Raw genomic sequence first — 7,628 nt, 5'->3', positions numbered from 1 at the left:
ACAGTGGTAGTGGATTTTTAATTTGATAATCCCAATGGACCTAATGACACTTAGTAAGATTTAATATCTTACTAGGGTAGTCATGAAAGCATGACCCATAAAGTGGATTCCATCTCAATTTTTTTTGTGTTGAGGTTGCTAACAGCACATACAATTTACATAACCTTTTTGAATTTTGTTTTTCATTAAATACATTCAAGCCAAACGTCATTATTGCCCCTATCTTACTGATAAGTCAATGAGGTCATCCAACTTGTTCATTTGTAAACAAACCCAAGTATAACTGTTGCACTTGTAGGTTCTTGAGCCAAAATCAAGGAAAAAGTGGCAAGAAACAGAAATAAAACAAATGAAAAATTAGTTCCAAATCCATCACAACTGCTTCAACACCAATTCAACTTGACTAAAATAACTCAGTCTCCCCTTTTCTCTTCTCAACCTACAAATAAACTGTGGAGCAAGGTAGAAATTCTGATATATTTTTGCTCAGATTGCTAATTGCAATAGCAACTTTGGGGATCTCTAAGGTTTCTTTGTGGTTGAGGGTTCGAACGAACCTTGCTAGTTTCCCAGCCCATGGTTTGCGAGTTAGAATTTTTCGACCTGGAGGAACTACAGATCCATCTTCAAGAATTGAATGGGTCTCCACCAATAAAACCTTCCATGAGGATAGAGTGCTGCCCAACGATGCCCTCAGGTTTGATTGTCAAGATGGATGTGAAGAAGATGATGGAAAGGGAGAGTGAAATCGATAGTGAGTTGGGATCGAATTGAAGAGAGACTCGGTGGGTGAGATTTCATGAAAGAGAGGGGATTCTTGGGTGGTTCCAAGTTCGGGTTCACTTTCTTCCAAACATCAACGAAGGTCGATTCAACATTTTATGAGGCTTGGAGATCTACAGTTGAGAAGGGTCAGCCTCCTTTGATCGAGGTGGCTCGACATAACAGGTTTCATGGAGGCTGGTTGCATTGATCATCTTCGATTCTTCATTACCTGTTCGATCGAGGATTAATGGGATGAAAACAAAAACAACCGATTGATCTCTTCAATGATCGAGATTTACAAACCAAAATATGGGTTAGGAACGCTTGAGGAGTCGACTTTTCTAGCCTCTATTGAGACTGATGGAAGAGATAAAGAAATTCGATTAAAACACTTAGGGTATGTTTGATTGCATGGAAAATCACTTTCCATAGAATTTGAAATCCATGGAAAATTAGTTGTGGAAAATAGGTAGGGTTGGAAAATCAAATTCTATTGTTTGATTTCACATGGATAAAATCATGGAAAAATATGAGAAAAAAGAAGAAGAGGAGAAGGAGGAAGAAGATGATAGGAGGGGGAGAGGAAGAAGAAGATGACGAGGAAGAGGGAGGGGGGAGGATGTGACGACAACGGTGGCGGCCACAACAGCGGCTACTACGATGGCGGCGACGGTGGCGGCGACGACGGTGACGATGGTGGTGGAGGTCACGACGATGACGACGACGGCGGTGGCGGCCACGACGACGACGGCGGTGGCGACCACGACGACGACAGTGACAGTGGCGACGGAGGTAAGTGAGGAAGATGGGGGGAGAACGTGGTGGTAGTGGTGGCGGATGAGGCGAGGGATGGAGAAGAAGAAAAAGAAGAAAAGAGATAGAAGGTGGTCGGAGACGGAGCCGATGGTGACGACGACGACGACGAGGTTAGTGTAATGGTGATGGTGGTGGTGATAGTGGTGGTGGTGGTAGTGGTGGTGGTGGTAGTAGGGAAGAATTGATGATGGAAAATATGGGTGGATTTCATTTTTCCACCCATATGAGTGGGAAAGTGAAATCCATGATTTAGTGGACTTTTTGAATGTGGTGGAAAATGAATTCCATTTCCATGTACAATCAAACACTTGAAAAATGTCATTTTCCATGGAAATTGATTTTCCACCCTATTTTCCATGTGCAATCAAACATACCCTTAAAGGTTTTGAAAAGTGAAAATAGTGTGTTTCTAAAGACACACCTACCCAAAATCGATTTGAACCCATGGGTATACGCTGTTTGCTATAGCACCCCCAAATTTTTTTTTATTTTTTTTATGTATATATTTTTTGCTGTCAACGGACAGAACAACTCGCACTAATAAAAAGTTTATCTTTTTGTTTTCCTTTTTAAAACAATACTATATCAACACCTACTTAATGAAAATAATAAAAAGTTTTTTTTTTAACACCATCAAAAGACAGATCAACGTTTGTATCTAAATACAATTAAAAAACTAAAAAATAAGAATGAAAAGAAAAATAACTATAAAAAAAAAATTGACATTTTTTTACTATACAAGATCTACATATATACCCCTAAAAAAATAATAAATAAGTAAAAAAAACTAAAAAATTAAAATTAAAAAATTAAAAAAATTAAAAAACAAGCCTTTATGGTCCAACAACCATCATTCCCTCTTATCTCATTATTTTCCTTAGAACCATTAGATTATTTGGGTGTTTCCAATAGCGACTTTTAATTGGGGCTACAAATAAAACATCCAAGAATATGATCTCCAAATTTTATAACCAATTCAGCAATACTCACACTTAATTCATATGTCAATATGAATATTTCATTGTTTGAGGTCATCCCAAATGACCCTAGATTGAATCATAGGAAGTCATACTCCAAAATAACACATTCAAAATCAATCCAAATCATGCCAAGAGAAGATAATACAATCAACAATAAATGAATAAAATAAATCAGGTAAACAAAATAATAAAAAATACTAAGTCTAAAACTGGGTCTATTTGGCAATGCTTCCCATACTTGGGGGTTTTCAAGTTTGATCCTCAATAGTCCCCAATGGAGTCGCCACTGAATGCGCCCTCAATCCGCTGCATGTGCGGATCTGCTTTTGATTTTTGAGGTTTGGGAGTCGCCACCTAGTTATTACAATCTAGGAACCGAGCATTGACTAAAGATGGATAAAAACAACTAATCTACAAAAAGAATTTAAGTCCGTGGATCACGTTATGAGATTGAAAGGTGTTAGGTACCAACCCCGCCCGACAAACGCCAGTCTGTACTATTTTCCAAGAAGATTACATTGCTAAAAAGAACCTAAAATAAATAAAAAAGGATAAAAAAAATATACCTATACGATCGCAATAATTCATTCCCTCAGAACTGGTAGAATGGTTCTTTGTAAGATACTCCTCGCTTTGTTCCTATCACTGAATTCGCTTCAGATCTCCAAGATGAAGTACCTCATTCTTAGATCTGAGTATTTTCTAAATGTATTGATGGATTTCTAGGTGTTTTGTGAAGAGTTTCTATACGTTTGTGAACAAATCCTAGGGTTTGGATGATAGGTAAGGACTTCAAAATCAGGGTTTTGGAAGGCTAGGGAGGCTTTTTGACTTATTTTTTCTAGGATTTTCTTTGACCTACAAAATTAGGTTGTGGAGGCTCTCTATTTATAGAGTTTTTTGGGTAAAATTAGTGTTTGATTAGGTTTCTTTTAGGGTTTTAATTAGGATTTTGACTTTAGTCTTATGAGATTTACTTGGTCTTTTTAGATTAGGGTTTTGATTTAAGTCTTATGAGATTGACTTGGTTCTTTTTTATTAGGGTTTTAATTGGGGTTTTGACTTAAGTCTTATGAAATTGACTTGGTTTAGATTTTTAAATTAATTTTATTAAGATTTTACTTTATGTTAATTAATATTTTATTTATTAATTTTAAAATTAAAAATTTTAAAAAATTGAAAAATTATCGTTTTGTTCCCGAAGAAAACTTTTGCGTTTCAAGTCGATTTTCGATGTTCTGGGATGTTTTGGAATCAATTTTTCGTAAGGAATTCAATGGGATTGGTTTGTGTTATTTATGAAATTTTTTGGCATGAAATGATTGTCAACTCTTATGAGGGGTATTTTCATAATTTTGTCGAATTTGGTGAAAATTGAGAAAATAGTTATTTAATTTCACTTTGTTGGTTTATGTATTTGAATGGATTTTCCTAAGCGTAAGGGAGCTCTAAGGATGTTTTGATGTTAGGGGTATTTTAGTAATTTGATTATTTTTTAGTGATTTTTATCGTAAATCTTCTTTTTGTCTACAAGATGATGATTTCTATATTTTTGGGATTATATTTTCCTAACTTAGCATGATTTCTATAGTTTTGTTAGTTTAAGATACCTCATCCGAATTTTTGAAACATATCTAATAACAAAATAGAGCATTGGAATAATCATCCATCATTGGGAATCGTTGCAATCGGATTGACGAATTAATTAATCAGGTGAATGCAAAAATGAGGTGTCTACAATTAGTATCTATTTAGGCTTGAAGATAGGGTATGGATCAGGGGTTGTTTGAGACTAGTTTAGATAAGAAATTGGGTTGTTAAGGGATGGTTTTGGGTTTGAGATTGGGACTGTTTAATGGACTGAAATCGTGGTTGAGGAACTATTTTCGGGGTTTTTTTTTGTAGAGGGATTTTAATGAAAATTGGGGGACTGTTTGGGTGACAGACTTGGGACTATTTTAGTGGGGGTTGGGAATGGTTTTAGGGCTATTTAGGGTGAGAAATTGGGGCTATCTAAGGATTGTTTGAGTGAGAAATTAGAATTGTTAAGGGACAAGATGTGGTAAGGTGGGGAAGTTTTGATGGGTTGAGTGATTTGGGGAAATCATTTTTGGGGTGAATTGGAATTGGTTAGGATGGGTTGAACTGGGTTTTGAACTGGGATTTGATTGGGTTTTGACTAGGTCAACTGGGTTTTGACTAGGTTAACTAGTTTTGACTAGGTTTGATTAGGTTTGCTTGGGTTTGAATAGGTTTTGACTAGGTCAATTGGGTTTTGACTAGGTTTGACTGGGTTTGCTTGGGTTTGACCAGGTTTTGATTGGGTTTGCTTAGTAATAGCTTTGAAATGGGTAGACATGAGTAGGTAAGGTTGGATTTAGGCTGGGTTACGATTAGGTTTGACTAGGTCAATTTGGTTTTGAATAGATCAATTGCGTTTGACTAGGTTTTGATTGGGCTTGCTTAGGTATAGCTTTGAAATGGGTAGACATGAGTGGGTAAGCTTGGATTTAGGCTGGGTTACGATTGGGTTTGACTAGGTCAATTGGGTTTTGACTAGGTCAACTACGTTTGACTAGGTTTTGATTGGGCTAAACTTAGATAGGCAAATAGGATGCATTTTCTATGTTGACTCAATGGCTCATTGTTTTGCAGATGGGTAGATAGAGGAGGACTCAAGTAGCACGACACTCTTCTGATGAAAAGGAGGAGGCGACTTAGACACAGTTTTTCACATTTACTTCTTCCTTCTCATCGGTAGTTGTTTCTTCTTGGAGGACGATTCTTCAGTCTCCACCATATTCCTTTCCATAATGTGTGACATTGATCACATTGGAGACTTTGATTGGGGGAGTTTGATTTATAGAACCATTCTTGCCAGTTTTGATCGAGTCGTGGAGGGGATTATTACACCCTATGGAGATGGGATCTCCATACGTTTTTTCTGGTAGTTTATTGAGGTAAATAGATTTTAATCTTGTTCTTCATCTGTTTCATTCTCAATCTTCCATTTGCTTATCTGACATTCTTTTTCTCTCCATATTTTTATTCATGTGTACTTCCCATTTTACCTGCCCACTTGGCGCCATCCCAACGATGGTTATCCTTTGGGTGCCTTTTGGGCTACTACAGATGCCAGGGCTATTAGGAGTAGCCCTAGGAGTACCTGGGCCCACATCGATCGATGTCGTCTATGAGATGTGAGTGCTTGAATTCTTACTCTCTTTGTTCCTTTAAACTTGGAATTTTCTGTGCCTATTGTCTGATTTTCTTCTTTTGTAGATCTTCTCTGTCACTTTACGAGACTTTTCCCGTACTGTTAGCTAGAGGCAGGAGGTGAGGAATGCCTATAGGCGTAACACCAGGCGACAACGCTACCCTTACTTCGTCAGAGAGCAGAGATACACATTCTATCTGGCGGAGCTTCTGTTCTTCCAGCATGATGGGAGTCTCCGCATTCATGTCGCTCCACCTGAGCCTATGGAGGATTATCTTGCCTAATCGAGGGGTGTAGATGTTGTTGGACTGGTGAGGGTAGGTGATTATTAGGCTTGGTTTTGAGAGGCGTCTATTGGATCCATCATGCTTGTCGTCACCGCTAAGCCCGGGATCACCGAAATCGAAGGGGTCCTAATGCACGAACATGCTATCATGGTACGAATTCTATCCTTGTTTCCCTTTCCTCAGAACTTTATGCTCCTTGTTGTTCTCACTTGGTTTGTGCTTTTGATTTTAGGCTGATGATCTTCGTCGCCTCCGAGAGAGCTATGACGTTATCGAGGCTTAGGCAAAGAGGGTCGTGGAGATGAAGAATAGGTGGAGGGCCTCTATGGCCGAGGTGGAGGAGCAGACCATGCTCAGATTGAGGAGAAGGAGGCTTTTATCGAGGCACAGGCTGCTCGCATTCAAGAGCTAGAACTTGAGATGGTCTTGCGAGAGTCCCATTTACAGGCCGAGATGGTACGTATTTTCTTCTTTTTTCTCCTGCTTTGTAGATCGTAGTTCATTTGCAACTTGTTTTGATTGGTTTTCTCATGATTTTTTCAGGATTATCATCAATGCCGACACCTCCCAGGGTAAGTGTTTGCATTTTAGTCGTTTATTTCCATACATACCGTATATATACCTTCTTTTCTTTTCACTTGCTTTGTTTCTTTCTTTTTAGGCCTCCCCCTCCACAGGACCCTCTGTCTCGGGTCTGATCTTTTGGGGACCACAGAGCAGGATTCTGCCTTAGATGCAAAACTCTTCTTCACGGATTCTAGGGGATGACTACGGTTGCATGTTATGACTTCTTCCGATGTGTCGGGTGCGGTGGCAGCATCTTCCTCTAGAGGGATCCCGGAGACTCAACGTGCTCGTGATGATGTTCCCCTTCGATTGGACTCTTGATGTACCTTGTAAAAAATTTAGACATTTTGTATTAGATTTAGACACTTAATGTAAACCTTTTTAGGCTTTTGTATATATGTCTGTTCATTATTCCTCAATATTTATTATATCCTTATAATTGTGCATGCTATTTGACTTAGGCCTCAATGGACCTCCATAGAATGATATTGATTACAAAAAAAAAAAAAAACAACATAGCTTGGATACATGAGTAAGGAAGGAGGAGATTTGCAAGAAACCGATATAAAATTTTTTATCATGGCTGTTCATGACCAATTCAAATTGTTGAATACACGATTGGATAATATGGAATCTTCTTATGAATCTAAATCATATAGAAGACATTAGTTCGACGAAGAAGAAGAAACTAATTCCGAAGTGGAGAGAGTAAATTATCAACAGGATAAGAAAGTTGATTTCAAAGGAGATAACAATTTAGGTAGCATAAAGATGACGATTCCGACTTTTCAAGAAAAGAATGATCCTGAAATATATTTAGAGTGGGAAAGAAAGGTTGGGCACGCGTTTGATTGCCATAATTATTTCAAGGATAAGAAAGTAAAGCTCATTGCCGTGGAATTTGCGAACTATGCAAGTATATAGTGGGATCAATTGGTGATCAATCGGAGTAGAATAGGTGAGAGGCCAATACGGTCATAGGAAGAGAGGAAGTTG

At 38.1% G+C, this 7,628-nt stretch overlaps 1 long non-coding RNA gene across 1 annotated transcript; it reads left to right on the top strand.

The window, feature by feature from the left end:
• Window positions 1-466: 466 nt before the first annotated feature.
• Window positions 467-6,992, top strand: LOC147409904 (uncharacterized). The gene is made up of 5 exons (XR_015175472.1): window positions 467-5,761; window positions 5,844-6,215; window positions 6,298-6,521; window positions 6,609-6,637; window positions 6,727-6,992. It is a non-coding gene; the product is annotated as an uncharacterized LOC147409904 (long non-coding RNA).
• Window positions 6,993-7,628: the final 636 nt, after the last annotated feature.

The sequence above is a fragment of the Akebia trifoliata genome, chromosome 2 (genome assembly GCF_017979445.1).
Source record: "Akebia trifoliata isolate Shusen 1 chromosome 2, ASM1797944v1, whole genome shotgun sequence".
Taxonomy (NCBI): domain Eukaryota; kingdom Viridiplantae; phylum Streptophyta; class Magnoliopsida; order Ranunculales; family Lardizabalaceae; genus Akebia; species Akebia trifoliata.
This window is presented reverse-complemented; position numbering and strand designations above follow the sequence as displayed.